Below are 26,604 nucleotides of genomic sequence, written 5' to 3'. Positions count from 1 at the left end.
AGCTTTTGGCATTTATCATACAAATAACATCTATAGTCTATGCTTAAGCACTCAGGAATGAAAATGATGACTACAGAGAGCAATGGACATAATTACTCACGCTGCATTCATGTTAATTTGCAGGTGAAACAGGATCTTTCTCATGAGAAAGTGACTTGATATGACATGTTGAAATACTGGCTTTCATGCATGTGCCTCATCTCTTAGATATACTGAGCTGCTAACAGACATAACCAACACCCCAAGTTTATATACCAAGTGAACAGAAATAATCAAAATTCAAATGCCAGGCTCTTAGCTAAGATCCACAGAGAAAACAATAGGCAAATGAAGGGATGCATACAAAAGAAATTTATATTCTGTAAGGAATTACAGGTAAGAAATTTTAATGTAAAAAAATTTAATATAAACTTTCTTACACATTCTAGTTCAATAAAATGGAAGATCACCTGTCATTGATGGGTAATCAATAAAGCTCAATGAAATGACAGACTACCTGTCATTGATGGGTAATCAATAAGACACAATAAAATGACTACCTATCAATGACAGGTAATGTCATTTTATTGCACTGGAATGTGCAAGAAAACTAACATGAATTTTTTTACATTAAAATTTACAATTTCTTACATGTTATATATGTTTTCTTATATGTGCCCCTTTATTTGCCCTTGTGTGGATCCTAAGAGACTGGTGTTTGAGTTTTGATTATTTCTGTTCACTTAGAACATAAATGTGAGATGTTGGTTACATTTACTAGCAGCTCAGTATACAAACACCCAATAAAATGACAGATTAATGAGATATCAAGTGGAACACAAAGAGGCAATTTTTTCTCAAGGAAGGATCAGTATCATGACATGTACATAGGAAGCTTGACATCAGCAAAGACTTTGAAATGATAGGCAGTTAGAGACTTTAGAGATTAAATTGCTCAACCCTCTCATTTCACATGTGAGAAACTAGGAACTCCAAGGTACAGAAAGAGCTATGAATGTGACTGTTGAGTCAGTGATCTTTGAAAGATCATGGAGAATTCCATTTATTGCAATTTACTAAGCATTTAGTAAGTGTCTAAGGCCAGATTTGTGAGCAAGCCATTAAGATTTTTTGTGCCTCAGTTTCCTCATCTATTAAATGAGGGTAATGATATCTTAGGTAGCTAGGTGGTGCAAGAGACAGAGCACCAGTGCTGTGGTCAGGAGAACCTGAGTTCAAATCTGGCCTCAGACACTTACTAGGTGTCTTAGTAATTAGTAATAATAGGTGCCCACTATTTGTCAGGCATCAGGCATACAAAGACAAAAATGAGACAGTCCCTAATCTCAAGGGACTTCCATTCTACTGAAGTGAAAGAAAAAACACGAATCAAGATACATTCTCAACTACCCTGCTTACAACTCCTGGCACCTTGGAATGCTCAGCTTGAAACCACTTTTCTTCAAGAGCTCTCCTGATACCCCCACCACCCTCAGTTGTTAGTATCCTCTATCCCCAGACTCCCACTTTGTATTTATTTTCTATAAATCCTGTATATATTTACCTGTGAACATGTTATATGCCTCAGTAGAATGTGAACTCCTTGAGGGCAAGGGCTGATGTACCTACAGTGCCTAGGATAGTGCCTGACACATAGTAGGAACTTAATAAAAGATCTCTAATTGACTGATAAATAAAACCAGAAGATAAATAGAAGCTGTAGCTATTTGAAAGAATGACTCTCAGGTTCTCCTTGGAAAGGCAAATATGGGAACTGGAGGAGTATTGTGAATCTAAAGCCAACAAGAAATATAATTGTGTAGGACATTTGGTCATCTTGGATTTAGAGTAGAGCAGGCAGCCTACATTCCCCAATGTCTCTCCTACATGATTAGTTCATGGGTTGTTTTTTTTTTTTTTGCTCACACATTTCTCTGATGACATCCTTTATACTTTTTCTCCTTGTTTGAGTTACAGTGAGAGAAAGGCTATGTGCCCTAATGATGATATTCTTGTGATGACAATAATAGAAAAAGACTCCCCATGTTGGGCATACCTCCGACACACAGGAAAGACAGGGACGAGAGGAAACATTGGGGTGGAATCCTGGAGGCTGAAATCTGAATTACTAGAAGGAATATCCAACTGGTGAGAGCACAGATCTATGAGTACTTGTGGAGGTATTGGAGGTAGTATCTGTACAAAAGCAAAGGGGTAGGAAAAGGAATACTGTGTATAGGAATCAGCCAGTAGATCAGTTTGGCTAGCTAAATTAATTTTTTTTAAAATAAAGGCAGTTCAGTGACAAAGTGATTAGAGTCAGAATCAGGAAGACCCATGTTCAAACTCCATCTTAGACATTTAGCTGTGTGACTCTGAGCAAGCCATTTAGATTTTTTGTGCCTCAGTTTCCTCATCCATTAAATGAGGATAATGATATTCTGTGTAGCTAGGTGATGCAAGAGACAGAGCACCAGTGCTGTGGTCAGGAGAACCTGAGTTCAAATCTGGCCTCAGACACTTACTAGTTGTGAAACCCTGGACAAGTCACTTAACCCTGTTTGCCTTAGTTCCCTTATCTGAAAAATGATCTAGAGAAGGAAATGGCAAACCACTCCAGTATCTTTGCCAAGAAAACTCCAAATGGGGTCACAATATGTCAGACATGACTGAAGAACGTGAGCAACGACAAAAAAATTTACATCCTACCTTACCAAATTTTTGTGAGGGCCAAATAAGTTAGGATATATAAAGTGCTTTGCAAACTTGAAAGTGTTATATAAATGCTATTATTTAATATAAAGGAAAGAAAGAGTTGTATAGTTTCAAATCTTGGGTAGCTGGGTCCCACAGATTCTGAGCCACTTAATACTATGTCCTTTAACTCAAAGACAAGCTACATAAGAAAACTAAAAAACATCCCTGACTCAAGGTGTGTTTAATTTCCCATTTCCATCAACAAAAATTATTTTCTTTGTATTTCCAACTAGCTGACCTTTAATGACTCTTTAAAGGGTTAATTTTTTACTTCAGATCTGAGTTGTTGATTTAGAACAAAGCTAAAGCAAAATCAAACTCTCAGAAAAAGCTGTATAAATTATTCTAGACCCCAATAAAATGATGCTTCCTGGATGTGGCTAGGAGAAAAACAACTTTCCCCACCCTGTTTTTAGAGTGCCAGATGGAAAAGATCCCAAGTAACCAATTCTAGATCTCTTTTCTATACAATAATTAGACTTGAAAGGTTGGGCATCTAAATCCAAATGGGAAAAGCTGCCTATATTTCTGTGAGTCGTTAAGGGTGTATCTAAATAGCATCCAGGGGTGCTGGAGTGCTTGTATTAAAAAAAAATACCCATTCTAAATCATCTCCTATGACAGCCCTAAGTGACTTCATGTAAACACAGCCAGTGGTACCATGAGTAACAAACTCTGTTTCCATCAGAAGCCCTTTATTCTGCGTAAGAGACCTGTACACTAAGTGAGGGCCCAGGCTAACCTTAACCAGCTACAGCTGGCTCACTGCTATAAAAAGAACTAATGAAAACATAAATACTAACTTCTCCAGCCCCCTTCAGCCAGTACGTCAAGGCTGCGCAAAGGCAGCCCTTTCCAAGGGCTCTGGGTGAATGAAGCGGCTGCACTGAACCAGCCCGGTCTGGTTCTCTGAAGTTTGTTTACTGAACAACATGTGCAGAGACACACTGAATGTCTGTACTGGAAGGAGAGGGAGGGCACATGTTGAGGATGACAGAAATCACATGATCTACTGACTTGTAGAGCCAGTTTTCCTGACAATCCTAGATACTTTTTAGAAAACACACACACACACACACACACACACACACACACACACACACACACACACGGGAAATCTATCTCAAAAACAGACAGACTACCTTGGGAGAAGTTTTTAAAGGTTATAAAAGAAATCGCTGAACATTTTGGCTTTCTCTATAGATTTAATAATTAAATTTTTTGTAAGCACAGACTTTTCAACAATATTCAACTTCTTTCTGATTACACAGGTGTTACTTCCTAAAAATATCCTAATAATAAAACCATATATATATATAATTTTAAAAACTATACATATTTTACATTTATATACTACTACTAGTTATATTAGGATTTCAACCTTTCTACAAAATGAGGTGACTGAATTCCTTCATAACAAAAGCTTTAGTCTAAACTAGCTTCTAATGCATTCATTAAATTGGTAACCTCTCCACTGAAAACATGGTGAGCTGGCCTGGCATTTGTTCTGTGCTCTGAAACAGGGAACAGTGTTTGAGATTAGATATCTTTTTCTAACACACACAGGGATTTTTGCCTTGGCCCAGGATATGAGCATATTAGGTAAAGCTGATGCTCAGTATATTTTATTTGAGAATAGTGCTATCTGCAAATAGCTCACATATCTACCTCTCTAGCCCTGGACTCTCTTTGCAGTGCCAGGTCCACATTCCATCTAATGAACATTTCCACTTGAATCTCACTCCCTTAATTCGAATCCAAACCACCCCTAAAACGGAACCTCTCTCCACTCCAACACTCTTTTCATGACTTCAGTATTTACATTAATGATAACATCATTCAATCCATCACTCAGAAGTAGAAATCTGAGCAGTCTTTGATTTCTACTTTTCTCCTGCATTTGCCACATCCAATAAATCAATTGGCATATTTATTAGGCATCTGTACTTTGCCAGGCCCTATAGTATTCATTGAAAATAGAAACAAAAAAAGGAATCAATTCCTACCTTCCAATCTATTATAATATCCTGTCACTTCTGCTTTGGGGACAATCAGTAAGTATAGTGGATAGAGCGCTGGGCCTGGAGTAACAAAGGACTGAATCCAAAGTCTAGGCTCAGACAGTAGCTGTGTGACCCTGGGTAAGTCACTTAACTTTTGTTTGCCACAGTCTCATCTATAAAATGCAGATCATAATGGTATCTACCTGCCAGAACTGTTGTGAGGATTAAATGAGATAATGTTTGTATAATACTGAGCACAGTGCCTCACACATAGTAGATTCTATATAAAGGTTGCATTTTTTAAATAATATCGTTCATATCCATTTCCATTTTGCTTAGTACAGGGCTTTATTATTCCCTACCTGTATTACTGTAAAATTTTCCTTACCAAATGTCTTTTTAGTTTTTGGAGGGGGGGGGAAGTCGAAGCAATTGGGGTTAAGTGACTTGCCCAAGGACACAGCCAGGGTTGGTGCTCTATTCACTGTGCCACCTAGCTGCCCCTACTGAACATCTTTGCCTCCAGGTCCCTCCTTTCCCAATCCATTCTATAGGTGGCTTTCATATTAATCATCTTAAACACTATATACTGTCATTGGCAGAGGAAGTTTTGTCATGCAGGAGTTTCCTCCATCAGTGAAATCACAAATCTAGTCACTACCCCTTTTTCCCTGCTTAGAACTTTAATTGAGATGAGATGTTCCTTGGGCAGGAGACAGAGGCACAGAAAGAAGAAAGGCCACAGGGAGAATCAGGGAGAGGGAGTGGCTGACTGTGAACACGCCCAGCTCAGCTCCTAGAAAAAAAATTATAAGGCATTGTCTGTGTGACCTGCTAACATGCTCAGCTTGACTGGAAACTGACTCTTCAGTGCTAAGGGAAAATGGCAATCTAAGTTAGTCTCCAGTCTCCCGGCAGCCTTTTCCTCTCACTGACGATGGTCTGGTCTTTGTGAAAAGAGGAAACTAATCTCTGAAGAATGGAACTGTTACTCTGATGGGAGCCTCTTTTGGAACCAGAATCAGTGTTCTTAATCTTTTTTGTGTGTTATGGATCCCTTTCCTCGCCTAGGGAATTCCAGGGGCTCCTTCTCAAAGCATTTCTTGCCAACATTTGTAATAGAAGGAAATTCTAAATTTAAATTAGAAAGTTAGTCAAAATAAAATGAAATTTTTTTCTTCCTACTCAGGTTCACAGAATTACTGTAATCTATCCATAGACTTCTTGGAGGTGAAAGCCCCCTCTTCTAGTGCTTTGCCAATGAAGTGAGGGCACCTCAGATACCCAAGTGATCCTGTGTCCCCTGACACAGGAATTCACTCCACATGGAGAGGGGAGGAGGGAAAGAGGATGCCATATCGGTACCTCTAGAACCGAATTACACTGTCTGAGAAAAGAGGAAATAAAATGAGGTCTAGGTAATTTCAAGAGTTCTGTCCAACTCTAAAATCTATAAATAATGAGTTCCCTATACATTATCCTTAACCCTTTTTTTTTTTAACTTTGGATACTACAGAGCAGGTAGCTATTATCTTCTCACCTTAATATTAGGGAATAATGAGCAGGAAGACTGATTTCTCAGTTTAGTCTTTCTGTAAATAGAGTCTAAGTGTCTTTTCTCTACTTTTCCTCTTTTTTTTCTCTTCCAAGTACACAAGTGTCAAATATTCCTTGAGCTCACCTCTGGTCATGCCACTCCCTTGCTCAAAAAGCTACAGTGGCTCCCACTGCTTCTAGGGTAAAATCCTAACCCTTCAGTTTGGTATTTAAAGCCTGTAGTTCCAGCTGACCTCTCCAGACTTATTACCCATCATTCCCTTTGCAGTCGTCTCTCACACCTGGCAGTCTATCACTTGTTTCTGGGCTGCTGGACAGGCTGTCCTCCCTGCTGGGAATGTGTTTCCTCCTCATTTCCACCTCTCAGAATCCCGTTTCCTTGAAAGCTTTCTTTTACATGGCTCCCGATTCCTACTCTCTTCTAACCCCAACCCCTCCCCCACGACCTTAATATTTTACATTGTAAACATTTTTGTTACTTTCCCCATGGAAACAAGATCCTCAAAGGCAGGGATTTTGTATCCATAGGGCCTTATGCTGTTGTTGTGTTTGTCCATTTTCTAAGGGGACCATGGCATTGGGGAGATGATGGCATGACTTGCAGGTGACTTGGATTTGAGTGAGGGAGGGCTGTGCAAGGTCACCAGCCTCACTTTATCCTCCAGAGCCATCTGTGTCCAGTGGCCAGATATTCATCAGGATGCCTGGAGATGACCCAGGATGCAGTGGGAGATCCTGGCCCTTTGAGGCTGGGGGAGAACCTAAAATGACCTCATTCAGGGAGTATGTTGGTAAATATTTAACAACTGGTCTTCCAGGGAGAAAAAATGTATGTATGTCATACTTTAAGTTTAAGTTGGATTACTAACATTTTCCCCATCATTTAGTTAAGTCTAGACAATCAACAAAATAATAAATCAAGCCCTGATTTGTAATGTTTGCCAATTTTCCAAGGTGTAAATGTTTACACTGAAAATTTAACAATCAGCTCACAGGAAGGAGCTGGATACAGCACAACCCTGAACATATCTCTGCATGGTTTTGCATGGACTCTCTCATGCCTAGAATTTACTCTTTCTGTCTCTTAGAAACCCCACTTTCCTTCAAGGCTCAGATTAAATATCATCTTTCTGCATGAAACCTTTCCTGATTCCCTTAGCAACTAGGGCACCATCATCTCCAGATGTCTTATATGTATTTGGTATATACTACATATTTGATTCTCCCAGAAGAATATAAGTTCCTGGAGGGCAGGTACTATTCTGATTTTGTCTTTATGTGCCCAGTGCCAAGTATACTGCCTGGCACATAGTAGAAACTTACTAAATGTTTGCTGATTGTTTTCCTAATCTCATTTCTTTTTGTCTCCTGTAGGACCCTGCTTTATCAAACATCCCTGCTCCCATGCTTGGATATTTTACACCCAGTCCTCAAAAGACCTTTCCTTCATTCTCCTACCCTTTCTGGCCACCAACTATCCCCTTTACTTTCCTTTCTTTCCCTTCAATAAAACTTCCCAGAAGAATTCCCCTTCCCTCCACCCCGGCCCAGTTTCTAAACATTTACAAGCATGCCCCCTGGATGTGTTGTATATGAGGAACAGTAAGAAGGCTGATCTGGTTGGATCAGAGTGTGCCTTCCTGCTCTGCCTCCAAAGAGTTTATATTTACTTTGTATGAATTTTGTGGGTTATTATTGTGCCTCTCTCTCTCTCTCTCTGTGTCTGTCTGTCTCTGTCTCGCTCTCTCTCTCTCTCTCTCTCTCTCTCTCTCTCTCTCTCTCTCTCTCTCTCTCTCTCTCTCTCTCTCTCTCTCTCTCTCTCTCTCTCTCTCTCTCTCTCTCTCTCTCTCTCTCTCTCTCTCTCTCTCTCTCTCTCTCTCTCTCTGTCTGTCTCTCTGTCGCTCTCTCTCTCTCTCTCTCTCTCTCTCTCTCTCTCTCTCTCTCTCTCTCTCTCTCTCTCTCTCTCTCGCTCTCTCTCTCTCTCTCTCTCTCTCTCTCTCTCTCTCTCTCTCTCTCTCTCTCTCTCACACACACACACACACACATACATACACACGAGATGTCCCAATTGCTCACAGACTTTTCTCCCACTATTCCTCTTGAGTAAAGCCTATATTCTAGTAACACTGGACACTCTGATCTTCCCTGAACACATTCTTCCTCTGCACTTTAATAACTTGTATTATTTGTGTCACTTGGGATATCCATTGCCCATCTCAATCTGCCCAAATCTCATACACATTTCAAGAAAGAGCTCAACTGTTAACTTCCATGATGACCCTGGACCCTCACTCCAGAGGGTCTTTCCTCTGTATTCACAACACTCACCTACGCAATACCATAGTTGCATGTGTACTACTGTTATTGTCATCTCCCATTTAAGTTCTTTGAAGGTAGGAAACATATTTTATTGATCATAGTATTGAATTGCAAAGTAGATACAGTGCTGTGCCTGGAGTCAGGGAGAACCGAGTTCAAATTTGACCTCAGATACTTGCTAGTTGTGTGACCCTGGACAAGTCACTAAACCTCTGCTTAGAAGGCAACTAGGTGGCTCAGTGGATATAGCTCTGGGTCTAGAGTCAAGAAGACCTGAGTTCAAATTTGGCCTCAGATACTTACTAGCTGTGTGACCCTTGGCAAATCACTCAATCTCTGTCTGCTTTAATTTCCTCAACTGTAAAATGGGAATTATAATAGCACCTACATCCTACCATCATTGTAAGGACCAAATGAGCTAACAGTTGTAAAGCACTTAGCATTTAGATTTAATGGATATTTCCTTCCTTCCTAGTCCTGGATCTGAAGTCACACGACCAGGGTTCCAATACCATCCGGGCCATTTAATGACATATGTAACCCTGGACATATCATTCAACCTTTTTAAGCCTTACTTTGCTGATCTGTAAAAGAAGGGGTTTGGATTGGATCTTCAAGTCCCTTCCAGTTCTAAATCTAGGATACTATTATCTATGATCCATTCCTATTTCCCTGGCTCTGGTTATGCCATCCTCCCCAGACCCAACCCCTTCTACAATATGAGATGGGCTGGACTCCATGATTGTGAGATCCCAGCAAGCTATAAAGCCATATGATTCTGCACAGCTCCCACTTCTCCTTCAAGGGCCAGTTCCAGTCCCAATTCCTCCGTGGGGCCTTTTCTAGCCACCCAAACCCACAGTCACTTCCTTTTAACTGCTGCAGCACTTACTGCTTCCACCACTTATTTGGCATTTAAGACATTGTCAGTTCTCACTCTGTGTCTTATCTGCTCAGCTCCATCAGTCAGTGAATCAGAGACTAGATAGATCTCCTACTTCTTTGAGGCTTCCATAGCACTCTCCATACAGTAGATTAGAAGATATTATACATATTTGCTGATAAATTGATGTAAAGATCTAGATTTATAGAAAGAGATGAATGGTTTTGCATAAATGGAAGGGAGATTATTTGTTCATTACCAGGTGAAGTTTCCCTGGTAACATTAAAAATATCATTTTGATTAGTAGATTTTTTTTAGAATATACACAATATGATAAGAACATGGGAGATAGGGAACATGGGGACTGGATCAGTGATTTAATTGCTAAGGGGGAAATTTCCACTACCAGTAATACAGTTCAGGACTTTCTTCACAGTCTTAGGGAGCTGCCTGGTATACCGAGAGGTTAAGTTACCTGACCAGGGCCACACAATATCACTTAGCAAAGCAAAAAATAGCCCCTGTTCTCAAGGAGTTCATAGACAAATGGGGGGAAACAACACAAAATCAAGTATATAACAATACAAGATATATACAGGATGAGGGTTCAAACAAGATACATACATACATACATACATATACATATATATATATATATATATATATGATAAATTGAAAACAATTAGTAGAGGGAAGGCACTGAGATTAAGTAGGATTAGGCTTTTTGCAGAAAGTAGAGCTTAAGCTGAGACCTGAAGGAAGCCAGGAGGCAGATATAAGGAGAGGGTGCATTACAGTCATAGGGAACAACCAGTGAAAATGCCCAGAGGGGGAAGAGTGTAACAATGCAAGGAATAGCAAAGAGACCACAGTCCTTGGATTACACAGTATATGGAGGGGAGGAAAAGAAAACTGTAAAGGTAGGAAGGACCCCGAGTTATGAAGGTAACAGAGCCCCTGACGTTGGCTGAATATGGAGGAGATACGGTAAGACTTGTGCCTGTTACCTATGAAACAGGAATTCCAGAGAGCACAGGAGAAGGTAGCTTTAGAGTAGGAAGTTAGGAGTATTGAGTAGAGAAGGAGGAGAATAAAGGAGTGGCCAGTGTGGGATGGAGAACAGGGTTTGAACAATGGTAACTAGGGGTTCAGAATCATTGGGATGGGGCAGGTATGATGGGATGGAACTGGCAATCATTGAGGAATGAAATCTGGTAGATTATTATTGTCCACAGGGACTCAACTTTGTGTGGTGTTACTCCAGGCTTTTATACCCTAGCTCCTTCCCACCTTTTCTGTCTTCTTACAACTTAGTCCCTTCAGTGTACTCTATAATCCAGTTACACTGGACTCCTTGCTTTCCTTTGTGTAAGGCACCCCAAGTCCAGTCTATGAGGCTAAGTCTCCTGGCTTTCTTCAAGTCAGTTAAAATCCCATCTTTTGCAAGAAGCTTTTGCAAATCCCCCTTAATCCTAGTGCCTCCCCCAGACATTATCTCCAATTGATCCTGTCTATGTCTTGTTTATACATAATTGTTTGCATGTTGTGTCTCTACATTAGACTGTGAGCTCCTTGAGAACAGAGGCTGGTTTTGCCCATCGAGTAGGCATTTTAAATGTTTGTTGACTGGTAAATGATTGGGACAACCTACTAAGGGTAATAGAGACTCATGGAGGACCAGGATGTTAGAACTAGGAGGAACCTTAGTGATAATAATCCACCCCCTTCATTTTATACATGAGGAAACTAATACCTAGAGAGGTTAACTGACTTTGCTCAACGTTACACTGGCAGTAACAGAACCTGAATGTGAATAGTGAACTGTACTAATAAAACCAAATTTGTCAAGCCAGAATAACATAATATTTTCTATGTGGTAACTTCAACTTCTGTATCTAGCAAAATTCCTAGCAGACTACGTAATTAGCAATCTATTTCACTACACTATATATACCAAGGGGTTTTAACTATTTTGGTGACATGGACTTCCCCCCACCCCCAGTGAAGCCTCTGGATCCTGACATATATGTTTTTAAAGGCATCAAATAAAATGCAGAGTATTACAAAGGAAGCTGATTATATCAAAATATAGTTATAAAAAAAAACAGGTCCATAGGACCCCAGGTTAAGTACTGTTCTATACTTAAAAATCTGTTCATAGAGTAGGCTAAAAGTTTTATTTGGGTGGGAGTAGTTGGGCTTTAGCTAACCCTTCAATCAAACAGCAAGCAGTTAATAAATGGATAGAACACTGGGCTTGGAATCAGGAAGACCTAAATTCAAATTCATCCTTAGCCACGAACTCATTATGTGACCCTGGACAAGTCATTTAACCTCTGTTTTTCTCGGTTTCCTCATCTATAAAATGGAGATAATAACAGCACCTGTTTCCCCAGATTGTTGTGAGGATCAGATAATATATTTTTAAATCATTTTGGAAATCTTAAAGAACTATATCAATGCTAGTTACTGTAGTTATTATATTTTTCAGGCATTATGCTAAGCTCTAGTGATAAAAAAAAATAAAACAGTCCCTAATCTCAAGAAACATTCTTTTAATGGGGGAGATAGCATGGATATATATAATGTAAGTGGAGTCCAGGGTACTATGGGAGGGAATGCACTAGACACTGGGGGTGGGGGCAGGAATCAGCAATGGCTTCATGCTCAAGGTGACCTTTGAGCTGAGTTTTGAAGGGAACCAAGGATTCCAAGAGGCAGAGGTGAGGGGTGGAGGGAAGTAGGAAGTGCATGACAGATGTGGGGGTTGGGGAGGTAAGAAAGGGCAAAGGACACTTTAGAAGAGATAGAATAGGTAAATAACAGTGAAAAACAATAACAAAGGTTTAATTTAACTCTACTTCTTTCTGACAAAACAGGAAACAGTTCAATTACTTTCATCTGTGGTATTGAAGGCCCTCTATAATCTGTCTCCTATCTACCTTTCTAACCTCATCTACCACTATGCCCCTATAAGAACCTTTACTACATACAGATTAGTCTGTTCACTGTCTCCTATCATGCTTTGCTCCTGATGTTCCACCAACACAGAATGCCATCCCCACTCTTCAGCATATCTGTACCCTACCCATGGTCCAAAGCTGGGATTAACTCCCACATGCTTCATGAGACCCTTCTTGATCATTCTGACCCACACTGATCTCATGTGCTTCTGAATTCATCTATCTAGAAGTCAAGATGAACTACCATAGGAATTAGTGAGTTACATCCTAACTAGAAGTCTTTAAACAGCTAGGTGGCACAGTAGACAGAGTACTGGACCCGGTTTTAGCCCCAGGGCCGCCTGACCAGCTGCCAGCTGGAGGGACTTCAGGAGAGTGGATCATTAGCAGCTGTGGCGGTTTCCAGAATTATCAACCCATAAATGCCAAAGACAAAGTGAGAACTCAGTGGACTTTGGGAACAGGGACTTCGGGAATGCCGTCTGGCCTCTGTCCCCGGGAAGGAGAAGCGAATGAGGTGCCACATCTGTGCAGCCACCACTGAGTGGTTGCATCAGAGCTGCTGGCCTGCAAACTGTAGGGGGACCAAGCACCAGTCTGAGGGGTGAGTGCTCTTGTTTAACCTGCTTGGATCTGGATGCTGTCTAGGGTGAAGGTCCTAGGGCGCTGACCAGGTGCCAGATCTAGTGGAGGCTTTTAAGAGGACACCCAACTAATAGCTCCAGCAGCTAAGAAAACCCCAGTAATTTAGGACAAAGCTCTCCTCTCTGGAAGCAGAGTTCTACTGTGGCAAAAAGCTCAAAAGTCAAGTAATTGAGTGGCAACATGAGCAAGCAAACGAAGCAAAGCAAGCACAGCAATCCTACTTTGGACTCCTTTTTTGGGGACCAAAGCATGGAACAGCATTAACACAATGAGGTCAGAACTCTTGCATCAAAAGCTTTTAAGAAAAATATGAATTGATTACAGTCCATAGAGGAGCTCAAGAAGGATTTTGAAAACCAAATAAGAGAACTGGAGGAAAAATTGGGAAGAGAAATGAGAATGATGCAAAAAAATCATGAAAAGAGAGTCAACAACCTGACTGAAGAAAATAACACCTTAAAAAATAGACTAAACTCAAATAGCAAAAGAGGCTCAAAAAGCCAATGAAGAGAAGAATGCCTTAAAAAGCCAAATTTGCCAGATGGAAAAAAAAAATCTCAAAAGCTCACTCAAGAGAATCATTCTTTCAGAATTAGATTGGAGTGAATGGAAGCTAGTGACTTTATGAGAAATCAAGATACTATTTAACAGATCCAAAAGAATGAAAAAAATAGAAGGCAATGTGAAATATCTCACTGGAAAAGCCACTGACCTGGAAAATAGATCCAGGAGAGATAATTTAAAAATTACTGGACTACCTGAAAGCCATGATCAAAAAAGGAACCTAGAAATCATCCTTCAAGAAATTCTCAAGGAAAATTGCCCTAATGTTTTAGAACCAGAGGGCAAAACAGAGGTTGAAAGAATCCACTGATCGCCTCCTAAAAAGATCCCAAAAAGAAAACTCCTAAGAATATTATAGCCAGATTCCAGAGTTCCCAGATCAAGGAGAAACTATTACAAGGAGCCAGGAAGAAACAATTTGAATATTATGGAAACACAATCAGGATAACACAGGATCTGGCAGCTTCTACACTGAGGGATTGAAGGGCTTGGAATATGATATTGTGGAGGGCAACGGGCTGAGATTAAAACCAAGAATCACCTACCCAGTAAAACTGAGTATCATGTTTCAGGGGAAAATATGGTCATTCAGTGGAATAGAGGACTTTCAAGCATTCTTGCTGAAAAAACCAGAGTTGAACAGAAAATCTGACATTCAGATACAAGAAGCAAGAGAAGCATGAGAAGGTAAACAGGGAAAAGAAATCATAAGGAATTTATCAAAGTTAAACTACTTATATTCCTAAATGGAAAAACGATAATTGTAACTTATGAAACTTTTCTCAATATGAGAATAGTTGAAGGGAATAGAAATGTGTGTATATATAGATGTGTATAGATACATATATATATCTATATAGGAGGATATATGGACGTATGAATACATATGTGAGTGTGTGTATATATGTTTACAGGTATACATAGTCAGAGGGCACAGGACCAATTTAACAGGAAGGGATGATACTTAAAAGGTGAAATTTAGAAGTGAGAGAAGAATATAATGAGAGGAGATGGGGAGAGACTGAATGGGGAAAATTATCCCATATAGAAGAGGCAAGGGAAAATGGTTACAATGGAGGGGAAGAACAGGAAAGCAAAAGGGAATGGGTCAACCTTACTCTCACTGAATTTGGCTTAGGAAGGGAATGACATATACACTAAATAGGGTATCTTGCCCTACAGGAGAGTAGCGGGGAAAGGGATGAGAGGGGGGATGATAGAAGGGAGGGCAGGTTTGGGGGGAGGGAAGTTGGAAGCACACACTTTTGTAAAGGGACAGGGTCAAAGTAGAAAATAGAACAATTGGGGGATGGGATAGGATGGAAGGAAATATAGTCAATCTTTTACAATATACCCACTATGGATATGTTTTGCGTAGCTACACATGTACAACCTATATTGAATTGCTTATATTCGCAGTAAGGGTGGGTGATGAGGGAGGAAGGGAAAGAATCTGGAATCCAAAGTTTTAAAATCAAATATTTAAGAAATATATATGTATATTATTATTATTATTTTTACATGCAATTGGGAAATAAGATATACAGGTACTGGGGTATAGAAATCCATCTTGCCCTACTGGAAAGTCGGAGGAGAGATGGGGGAGAATATAGGAGAGAACAGATTGGGGGAGGGGGTATACAGTGGAATCATTGTTTTGGGGTGGTGGGTAGGGGAAAGATGGGGAGAAAAACTGTAACTCAAATTCTTGTGGAAATGAATGATGTAAACTAAAAATAAACATAAAATTTAATTTAAAAAATCAAAATTTAAAATTTAAGTTTAAATAAAAAAAAAGAAGACGAGTTCAAATCCTATCTCAGACATTTAGTAGATGTGTGACCTTGGGCAAGTCACTTACACTCCTTAGTATAAAATAGGGATCATGAATAGAACCTATCTCCCATGGTTGTTGTAAGAATAAAATGAGATAAAATTTGTAAAGCTCTTTGAAAACATTAAAATGTTTTAGAAATGATGGTTATTGTTATTACTATTATCATTATTCAATCAAAAGTTGGATGACTGAATATTTGCTAGGTATGTGTAAAAGGGTATTCTGGTTCAGATTTGAGGTCCCTTCTAAATCTACAATTCTGTAACTAAAATAAAGACCTTCTAAAACAAAAATAATGTTTCCTGCAATGCATATATTGATAATATGCTTAGCAAATCCTTCCTTATAAACTGTTAAAAAGATCAAACTCAGAAGATAGAATCAAAGAATAAATTTCACAGAATGACATTAACCATAGTACAACTTCATTCATGTGGGCTTCACTAACTGGGAATAATGAACCAATTTGCTTATTTGTAGTAAAGGGCTGCACTATGCCTTAGAAGTCCATATAATGCCTTCTAATTATTTTTCTGACCTCTTCATTCCTGACATTGCAGTACCTAATAGCTATTCAAATACTGACTGATCTCATCCCACAATCATTTGGTACATGTTTGAAAGGGGCATTATAGCTAAGGCTCCAATCTGGTAAATGTATAGACCAATGGGCCTGGAATCAGGAAGCCCTGAGTTCAAATCAAGTCTTGAACATTTAGTAGTTGCATGACCCTGGGCAAGTCACTTAAACTCTGTCTGCCTCAGCTTACTCAACTGTAAAATGGGGACAGTAATGGTAACTACCACCCAGATAGGGGATAATCAAATCAGATAATGCTAATGCTTAGCATAGTGCCTTGCATATAAAGTCTCCCTCCCCCCTTCCCTCCTTCCTTCCTTCCATCCTTTTGGTTTATGGTAGATGGGATAATGTCCTTATAGATTTAGAATTGGAAGGAATCTTTGAGATCTTCTAGTTCAATCTGCTCCAATAGGTGAGAAAACGAAAGCCCAAGGAGCTGCAGAGATGGAAATTTAAACCTAGGTCCTCCTAATCCAGTCACCTTTCCATGTACTGAGAAAATTTTCCCTTCCCAGACTGATTTTCTTTGGACTAGGTAAAAGAGGTCATTCTTTAGCTCATTTCTTACTTAGCCTTAATCACTGAATGGGTGTTGCCTCAGTCAAATTGAGAACTTGGGAAAGACCTTAGATTCAAAAGATCAAGGTCTCCCACTGCATCCAGGGCAATCTCCAATCATCCTGATTTCTATTTTGCCACTGAACCCAGATGACTCTGGAGAAGAAAGTGAGACTGGTGACTTTGCACAGCCCTTCCTTACTTAAATCCAATTCATTTCCAAGTCATAGCATCACCTTCCTGAGGCCACGGTACTCTTTGTGAATGAAGGGTAAACAACAACAGCCAATGTACCACTTACTTCAAGGAAACTGATTCAAAACAGGACAATGGCAGAGGATAGTAAAAGTTACCTTTCTCATCTTCCAGGCACCTTGAGCTCTATTGTAATTTTTTTAATGAACATAAAACTTAACACAGGCCTGTACAAAATATGGCCCTTGTCGGCCCACCAAAGGATTTCAGGCAGCCCATAAAAAATGTTCGGTTGCCACTGCGCACTCTCCTGTCACATGACCCACAGCAACCAAACATCATCAATCAGTCTCTAGTCTAACCTATCTTTGGCTCGAAGAAGTTGAGCCTGTTTTATTTTTGGTCCCTCCCTACTGCCAAGTTGTATGGGTCTGACTTAATGCAATGAAAAGTAAACTACAGGAAAACAAGACAGAGTTGAAAACGCAGAAACATCTCCTAAGGCAAATACAGTATACTTTGTGACAGACATTAATTGGGGAAAAAAGATTCTGGAAAACATTAATGAAATGTAAATATTAAACAAATTCATTTGCACTGAAATTTAATAACAAATGTCCCTAAATGAAGGTTTATATAAGTGGTGTCAAACTCAAATAGAAATGGTGCCACTAAACCATATATAAGGATCCCCACAGGTCTCAGATTGACTTAGAAAACCACATATTATCTATGTTTTATTGTACTTGTATTTATTTTGTTAAGCATTTCCCAATTATATTTTAATCTGGTTCAAGATGAACTCAGGAATATTTGGGGCCACAGGCTTCAGGGTGTTTGATACCTCTGGTTTACACTAGTGAAATTAAGTGTTCTTGATGAAAGGTCTAACTAAAACACGTAGATTCTCTACCTTAGAATAAACACAATTTTTTTGCCTTTGTTAATATTTTCAAAGATAAAAATAAGATGCTGGGAAAATAAAGCACATAACTCTCTCTTTGACACCTTCTGAACTAAGATATACTTTGAATAGGTTTATAACTAACAGTAAATCATAAAAAAATTCTAGGGATATAGTGATAGAATAGTCTGTCCCTTGAAACTTCAGTAAAACTGAAAGATTACTATTTGAAATTAATGAAACTTTATGAGGAAGCCCTACAAAAATCTAGAATAACCATTCTAACCTGTGGAAAGGGATCAGAACCTACAATCCGAAAATTGCATATGAAAAGGGTGCAAAGACAATGAAATTTTACACACAGTAGAATTTCTCAGCTTTCATATCTTTGTCCCCAGATACTCATCTGCATAAGGTCCTACGAGGAATCTGGGAAGTATAATTGGCTGGACTGAAACTAAAGAAGCGTGAGAGAACTTGTCCTCAAGCAAGGAAGGACTGTTCCAATCAATACCACCCCAGCCAAGATAGTGGATGAAGTGGTGAAAGACTACAGCTGCCCAACACATAGCAAACTCAAGGAGTCTAGCTGCTGGACCCATCCCCTTTAGAAACCGTGCAGGTTGCCTTACCAAGTCTAGCTCAGCAGCAGCTGCCAGTGGACAGGCAACCTTTGATCCACTCTAGCAATAGACTGACATGTGTAACAGAGAAACTGTGCCAGCCCAGCTTGCCAGTGCAATACCCCACAATGAAGTTTTTGAAGACCCTCTCAATAAAGGACATTGAATATTCCCTTTAGTTCAGAGTTGTGAGCTGCTTTGTCTATATGTGTTTCCTATAGGTTTGCCTCATTAACCCTATTCTTTAAGCTTGTTCTTACTTTCCTCTACCCCCAATTCTATGTATATTATAGGAGAATGTGTCTTGAGATAAATATAGGTCTTGAAATAAATGCTTCATAACTGCTGATAATGCTATTTGAATAAGTGCCTTTTCTAAAGAATTGAGTCTATTAGCTGATTATTAAAAGGAGTCACACCAATGGGGGCTAGTGAACTAGTGCTAGTGGACAGCCACCTACAGTTATTATTAGAATCCTGGCAGAGGTAAGAGCCACTCTTTTGGGAATCTTCTGATGTCAGTGCAAGCTAGGAGTATGAGCCCAGACAGGACCTGACATAAAAGAAATAATCAGCTTCTGGCCAAGTATCATAGTGAGAGCCTTAATCAAGGTCAATCAATCTTGTGGCTCAATGTTCTAACAAAATAATACCCTTAGTATTAGGAGATTTACTTTGTCATAACAGAGGAAGGATATTCAACACACACATTCAATGAGGATATCACACTGATTCAGCTGAGCACATCACAGGTCCCCTGCCCCCATGTTGCCCACAGTGCTTCACAGTTGAGTGCCAAGTTCCTCACAGCTTTTTACACTTGGGTTATCAAAAAACCATGGTAATGTTCTGAGTCTTAATACACTGCACCAATAAAATCTTCAGGATCACTTTTAAGTAAAAACCAGCCTTGTCCAAATGGGGTGGAGCCTTAGAAAGAAAATTGATCCCCGCACCCAAAGCAACTGAAACATGCCTATTATTCAGCTTATCTTACTTGGCAGTTCTTTGTTACCGTTAGTTTGAGTTTTACAGTACAGTATGTAACGAAGTAAGTAAAAGAAGGTAAGTTAAAAATTTTCTTTAGCTTACAAAAAATGACTTCAGCTTAGTCATTCTTCCAGTTAAACCAAATTAATAAGGGTTTAAACCTAAGAGATGGATATCTATCAGGAGGACCTGACATAGATAAACAGGCTGTTCCCTCAAAAGATAACATTGCACTAATTATGAAAAATAATCAAATGATTCACCAACAGAAAAAAAAATGACACCAAAAAGGCATTTTGATTCCTATACAAAGAGATACCATATGAATACATACTTCCTCTTTTTATCTAGCGACACAGTTTTCAGGTGTATAATTTTTTTTTTTTCCTTTTTGGGAGGCAGGAAGGCAAGGCAATTGGGGTTAAGTGATTTCCCCAAGGTTATACAGCTAGTTGAGTGTCAAATGTCTGTGGCCTAATTTGAACTCAGGTCCTCCTGAGTCCAGGGCCAGTACTTTATTCACTGTGCCACCTAGCTGCCCCTCAAGTATATAAAATTAAACAATTAAAATGTGTATACTTGTGACAGCAAATTTTTATTTACATTAAAATTGTTTTTAGAATATTTAATTCGTATCATTACTGACCACAATTCCAGGGGACGAAAAAGGATACAGGCTGCCCTCCTGATGGAGGTGATAGGCTCAGAATAGGTTGAGATAATTTCTTGGGATATGGCCAATGTGTGAATTTGTTTTGCTTGATTTTACATGTCTGTAATGGAGGTTGTGCTTTTCTTGCATTCTGAAGGGAGGGAGGAAAGGAAGGAGGAGGTGAGAGAGAGAAGGCAGATCTTCACTTAAAAATTAATTTAATTTAAAAAAGAATATTTGATCAGGGTACATTCACTATTAAGCAGTGGGCACAGAGTTAGTAAGGCTTGAGTTCAAACCACGTCAGACACAAAGTGTGGGAAGCTCGGGGCAGGCCACATAACCTATCAGCCTCAGTTTCTTTATCTGTAAAACAAGGATAATAATGGCACCTACCTCATGGGGTTGTTGTGAGAATCAAATGAGATAATAAAAGTAACATGCTTTGCATACCTTAAATCACTACATAAATGCTACCTATTATTAGTTATATTTATACTCTAATACACAACACCATTAACCTCAGATGTCCTGAAGACAAAGGCATGTATTTGGCACACCTGATGAAGTATGACTCTTATTTTAACATCTGCCACGGATGCTAATCGTACCCTTAAAAACTTTTGGCAGACAGAGTTAATTTCATTTCAACCTTGGCAAGGCTAGAGTTTATCTCCCAGAGAAGAACATACGCAAGTGACACATGAGATAGGGAGTCCCAAAAATCTTAGCTGCTTGAATAGCTTCAAAACTGCACTGGGACTTTTGGGACATGCTATAAAAATATGAAAAATCTGAAAATTCATGATTATAATATCAAAGTCGGGATTCTTATGTCTCACTTCTCTATTAAACCTCCCCTCTCCACCCCCCCCAAAAAAGAAATGTCTTCCACAACAAACCACTTAGAACTCCCTGAAACCCTTTTGTATTGCCTAATAAGTACTTACATGTATATGACATTGAAGGGTTACAAAGTATTTTTAATAATAATTATAATAATTATAACATCTAGCATCTACATAGAGCCTACTATGTTCAAAGAACTTGACAAATATTATTTCATTTGATCCTCACAACAGTTCTGGGAGAGATCAATGCTTGAGGCAAACAGAGGTTATGTGACTTTCCCAAGGTAACCTAGCTAGTAAGTAGCCAAGGTTAGATTTGAACTCAGGTCTTACTGACTCTGGGCCCAGTGCTATATGTGTGTGTGTGTGTGTGTGTGTGTGTGTGTCCCATCTGATCTTGATGGAGACTCTGTGATATGGGTAGTATGGGTATTATCATCACCCTTTAATTGATAAAGAAAGTGGTGCTCAGAAAGGTACAGTATGCACATGAAGTAAGTATATGTGCGCAAATGGTCATCTAGCTAGCAATTCTCAAGATGTTACTAGTGATTGCTGAACAAAAGGAAAGAAGTACAAAAAGAGGGAAGGTCAGTGTATATAAGGAGGATTTTGTAGAGTTTTAGAGTTTACTGTTAAAAATTAAAAAAAGATGAATTATTAATAAACAAATAAATATAATTTCATTAATTTCAAATAGTGGACTTTTTAGAGCTGAGTTTCTCAGGATCCATGGCCATGGCAATGTCTAGTTTCTGGGTGATAATAACTCCCAGAATAGTCTCAAGGATCCTAGACAGTAATTCTTAGAATCAAAGTGACAGATGGTCCTACTGAAGCTACACTGTACGACATAGGGGAAACCGAGGGGAATCTGTGTGTGGCTTGACTGGCACCCGTCAAGGCTTGAGGGGAATCCATAGGGGAACCCATTTGGGATTTGGGTAATGCATAGAGGAATGCATATACCTGCCTCGACCATCCCCCCACTAAGGCTTGAGGGGATTTAGGGGAGTACACAAGCTGTGCCTGACTCGATTGACCCCATTGAGATGTGGGGGTAGTGACCCCCCTTCTTGCTAGCCTCTGCAAGAAGGGTGATTAGGGAATGCTGTAGGAGTTGGTGTTCCCATTATCAGCAACTCCTTTGTGAAAACACTAGACTAGAATAAAGTGAGATTATTAACCTCTCTGAAGCTATCTTCCTGTCCTTCCTGTCTGACCAGAACAAGAGTGAACCTGTTAGAGACTGGAGTCCAAAAACTCCAGTGCCTCCTTTGTGTTATCTGTGAAACAGTGATTACAGAATCAGAGAAGCTCAGAGCTGGAAGGGACCTCAAACACCATCTAGTCCAAACTGGATCCCAATGAGAATCTCTACCATGCCCCCTCATCCCCACCCCAAACCTCCCAAAGTAGCCTTCCCATCTCTAAGGTCCCTGGCACAGCCTATTCCTGTTCCGTTTTTTCTTACAGAGCTGGCCTGAGGGTAACAGGCTAGTATATGTCAGAGGCAGGGCTTGAACTCAGGTCTTCTTGGTTCTGAGCCCCATTCTTTATTATGCCATGCTCCCATGAGGAAAAAATAATGACTTAAAATAACATAGAAAAATATAAAGGTAAATTCTCATTGTTAGGAATTCTATTACAATGAAGGACTCTATAATCTGGTTCCATTCTGATTCAACAAATGGTCCAGAGGAACTACTTTTGTGATTCTGCTTTCAAAATATTTTATATAAAGAATAGATCTGTAAAAGTAGTTTCTTTGACCTTGTACAATGCTGTGCTCTGAATCCTGTGTTATAACAGAGCCTGAGTCACTAGAGGCAGGTGGGTGAAGGTGACCTCCCTAGAGTACTTTGGGCTAACCTTATAACTCATCACATCCCTAACCACCTAAACAAAATATTCATATCCCTTCCTTAAATATCATAACCACCTTGACAAAATATTCAAAACGCCTCACTAATCCCCTTCCAAAAAATGCTTATCCCCAGTTATTAAAGGATTCCAGAGCTTGGAGGAGGACAGGAAAAAGAGTAAATACCCTTTATGATATTATTTATGTTCAATAAATACTTGCTGATGAATTAGCTTATTGAATGGATAACTCAATTCAACAGGCATTTACTGAATTCAATTCAATAAGCATTTATTAATGCCTACTCTGTATAAGGAATTATTATAGATGCTATGGGTGATAGAAAAAAATGCAAGATATCTTTTCTATCTTCAACAAGTTTACAATCCAGTAGGGAAGATAAGAGACACACACATACTAGTATTTAATATCAAGTGTGACAGGACCGATGTCTACCAGGGCTGCTCTCTTTCCCTTCTCCTTCCTCTATAGGAAAAGCTAACAAAAACCACAATTTGATTGACTTGGGGAAGGCAAAGCTAAAGCTGTGCCTTCCTAAACTAAGCTTTCTAGTGGCCTTTTCTCATGCTGAGATGGCTTTGGGGTCACCTAGAGGCATCATGAGGGATATAATTGGTGGGGGATTCTCTTATTTAGTGGATGTCTGAAGACTACATCCTGCCCTGATGACCAGATGCACTTCCATGTATTACATCTTCAAAGGCTAAGTGCCACTGTAGACTCAGTGTATATACTTGCTGTGTTTGGGCTAAGTCAACCTCTTTTTATTATCTGTTCAATCACTTAGCTGTATCTCATTGCACCCCAATATCAAATCTGAAGTTGACACTCTGCACGGGACGCAAGATTGAATGAGACACCCTGCCCTCAAAGAGCTTACAATTAAATGTCATGGAGTGTTGGGGCGGCTAGGTGGCACAGTGAATAGAGCACCAGCCCTGGAGTTAGGAGGACCTGAGTTCAAATCCAACCTCAGACACTTGACACTTACTAGCTGTGTGACCTTGGGCAAGTCACTTAACCCCAATTGCCCTGCCTTCCTCCCTTCAAAAAGCAAAAAAAAAAAAAGTCATGGAGTGCCACAGCCAAAAAATTACTAGTTAGGTCCAAGCAAGCTTCTACTGCGTGGAAGAACCTTTCCATATTTCACTATATGCTACTTCTCCAGTGACTGACTCAGCCTCTCTTCAGGAACACACCTAAAGCCCGTCCAGCTTGGTAGACCTTACCTGAGATTAGGCCACTGATGCAGCCTTAAGAACCTAGCATCATTTTCACACTATGCCAGAGGAGGAGGAATAAAACCAAAACATAGATGCTAGCAATAAAAAGTTGGATTAGGATAAGTACAAAGTACTAGGTAGGATTCAAAGGAAGGTTGCAGCTGTTTTTGTGGTAATAGAGAGGAATCAGGAAAGAGTTCATATTGGAGAAAGAATTATCTGTGCCTTTAAAGATGGTCGTGATTTAAAATGGCAGAGAAGTGACATCCAAGTAGAGAGAACAGCATGAACAAAGGTACAGAGACTTGAAAGCACAGGACTCATTTAGAAAATGACAAGAAATCTAATGGAAATGTATAGGAAACATTTAATGAAAGATAAAGGTGAAAAGATAGGTTGATGCCATATTGTAGAATGCTCTGTATGCCAGACTGAGTAGTTTAGTATTCAATGGGCAAAGGTGGACTCTGAAAGTTTTTAAACAAGGGAGCTGATTCTCTAGGAATCAATCTGCTTTAGGAAGATTAATCTGGCAGTTGTGCTTAAGGTTGGATTAGAGTGGGAAGAGAATAGAAAAAGAAACCAATCAGGAAGCTAGTTTCAATGGTTACCTAAGCACAGATGTGGGGGAGCCCCTCTTTTTTTTTGTTGTCAAAAAAACCTCCCTTGTTTTGTTTGCCCCTGAAAATAGGGACAAAGTATTTAACTTTTAGGACACCACTGTCAGGGCAAGCCTTCCAGGAAGTTAGGGCAGTATCTATTTATATGCCTTCTTCCCTCCTACTTCTATGGTGAAGGATGTTAAGCAGAGGGATTGCTTGGAGGGGGTGAGGGGGTGTTCACTTGCTCCAGTTTTCTGGGAAGCACAGAGTTGATTTGGCCCCAGTCAATCAGAGCTGGGGAGCCAGAAATCAGTACAACAAGGGTGAACAAACTCTACTGCCAATTGGCTGAACAGCCTGTGAACAGAGTGCCATTGGGCTTAGCAGCAGCTGGGAAAATAGGGCAAGGCAGGTCAGTCATCAGAGAGGGAAAACATGGAGCGAGGGAAGCCTTAAGGGATCCTAAGGTGTAGCAGCTGGAAGGGGGCAGTCAAGTCAGGCCAAATTTGATCTTCCCAAGGCCGCCTTTGGTTGGGCTGGATAACCTGTGACACACTGCACAGAGCTGGGATGATCGTCCTCAGTATTTGCCCAGTCCTGTCTGCTCAGTCTGTCTTCCACAGCTCTTCTCTGTGCTGTCATATTAGAAAAACACATTCCAGAACTTGAATCTGGCTTGTATAAAAGTTTGGGAGGGCTGCTTTATGTGACCACAATACTGCCTCGAGATCAGAACTGTAGGCAAGGGAGGGCGTGGAGCCACTTAAGAGGTCTCCAGCCTCTTTCAGTAATACAACAAAATTTCCAAGGAAAAAGGGTCAGGAACATGGGGAGAGGGGGAGGGGAAGGGGAGAAATGCCAGGCCTTTTATGCAGGGTTACCTTGGAAGTGTACTTGATCCTGACAGATATCAGGTGTTGGAAAATGACCATTTCCAGCTTAAATGCCAGCAAGACAGCTGCATATACTATGACTGGCTACAATTCTGGAAAATTACCTCTGTCATCTTCTCTTCATGTAAAAATCCCATTTTCATAATCATGGTCTGTGTCCAATTCATTAAGCTGTTGTGTTTCCCCCTTGCCCTGTCTCCCCACCATTACTGGTTTAGCATGTAAAAAAACAAAAGAACCCAGAGATTTCTATTTCTGCTTCACAATTTCATTGAGCTTGTCAAGTTTGTCATGCTGGTTATGTATGTCTGAGAAATGGGGAAGATCAGCCAGAGGGCATAGGTTATTATTGTTTAGCATTTACAAAGCAATGAAAGTGTTGTATATATGTGCATATATATAAAATGTATATGTTCCACTTTCCAATATGACTAAAATTCGACCATGAAATACTTATTCCATCCAATCATAATGGCAACCCTGTGATGTAGGTGCTATAGTCCTCATTTTACAGATGAAGAAACAGAGACTAAGAGAGTAAAGTGACTTTCCTAGGTTCACATGCCTAGTAAGGATCTGAGGCAAGATTCAAACTCAGAACTTCCTGACTCCAAGTCTAGCACTCTATCCACTGTGCCACCTAGCAAAATGGTACACAGAAAAGTAGCAAAAGATCAAGGACATATAGAGGGAAATGTTGATGCCCACTTTCTTAGACACTTAAGAAATATTGCAGCTGGGGATGGCTAGGTGGCGCAGTGAATAGAGCATTGGCCTTGGAGTCAGGAGGATCTGAGTTCAAATTCGGCCTCAGATACTTAACACTTATTAAATGTGTGACACTGGGCAAGTCACTTAACCCCAACTGCCCTGCTTCCTCCTCCAAAAAAAAAAAAAAAAGAGAAATATTGCATCTGGACTGGATTACCTTAGAAGGAAATGAGGTCTACCACTGGAAGTATATGAGCAAAAGCTAAAAGGGATTCATTTGAGTGAGAAGTTAGACCAGAGGTCTTCTAAGATTCCTTCTAATTCTAATATTCAATGATTCTGTCATTTATTCATTAAATGCTAATGACCACCTCCAAAAGGTCCTATGCTAGGTCCTGGGAGAACACATTCCTGAGGAGAGGTTAAG

The 26,604-nt window shown here is 39.8% G+C and overlaps 1 protein-coding gene and 1 long non-coding RNA gene across 10 annotated transcripts in view; one reads left to right on the top strand and one right to left on the bottom strand.

Annotated features, from left to right (window-relative positions):
* LOC138170517 (uncharacterized) overlaps nt 1-19,066 on the top strand; it is a 65,049-nt gene extending 45,983 nt beyond the window's left edge. Inside the window, exon 3 of the long non-coding RNA XR_011170645.1 lies at nt 18,146-19,066. This is a non-coding gene — a long non-coding RNA (uncharacterized lncRNA). The remainder of the gene's footprint in view (nt 1-18,145) is intronic.
* SPIDR (scaffold protein involved in DNA repair) overlaps nt 1-26,604 on the bottom strand; it is a 593,302-nt gene that overhangs the window by 186,974 nt on the left and 379,724 nt on the right. The gene's annotated exons all lie outside the window — the stretch shown is intronic.

The sequence above is a fragment of the Petaurus breviceps genome, unplaced genomic scaffold (assembly GCF_028583685.1).
Source record: "Petaurus breviceps papuanus isolate PSGF00001 unplaced genomic scaffold, PetGlider_PUasm1.0 38, whole genome shotgun sequence".
NCBI lineage: Eukaryota > Metazoa > Chordata > Mammalia > Diprotodontia > Petauridae > Petaurus > Petaurus breviceps.
This window is presented reverse-complemented; position numbering and strand designations above follow the sequence as displayed.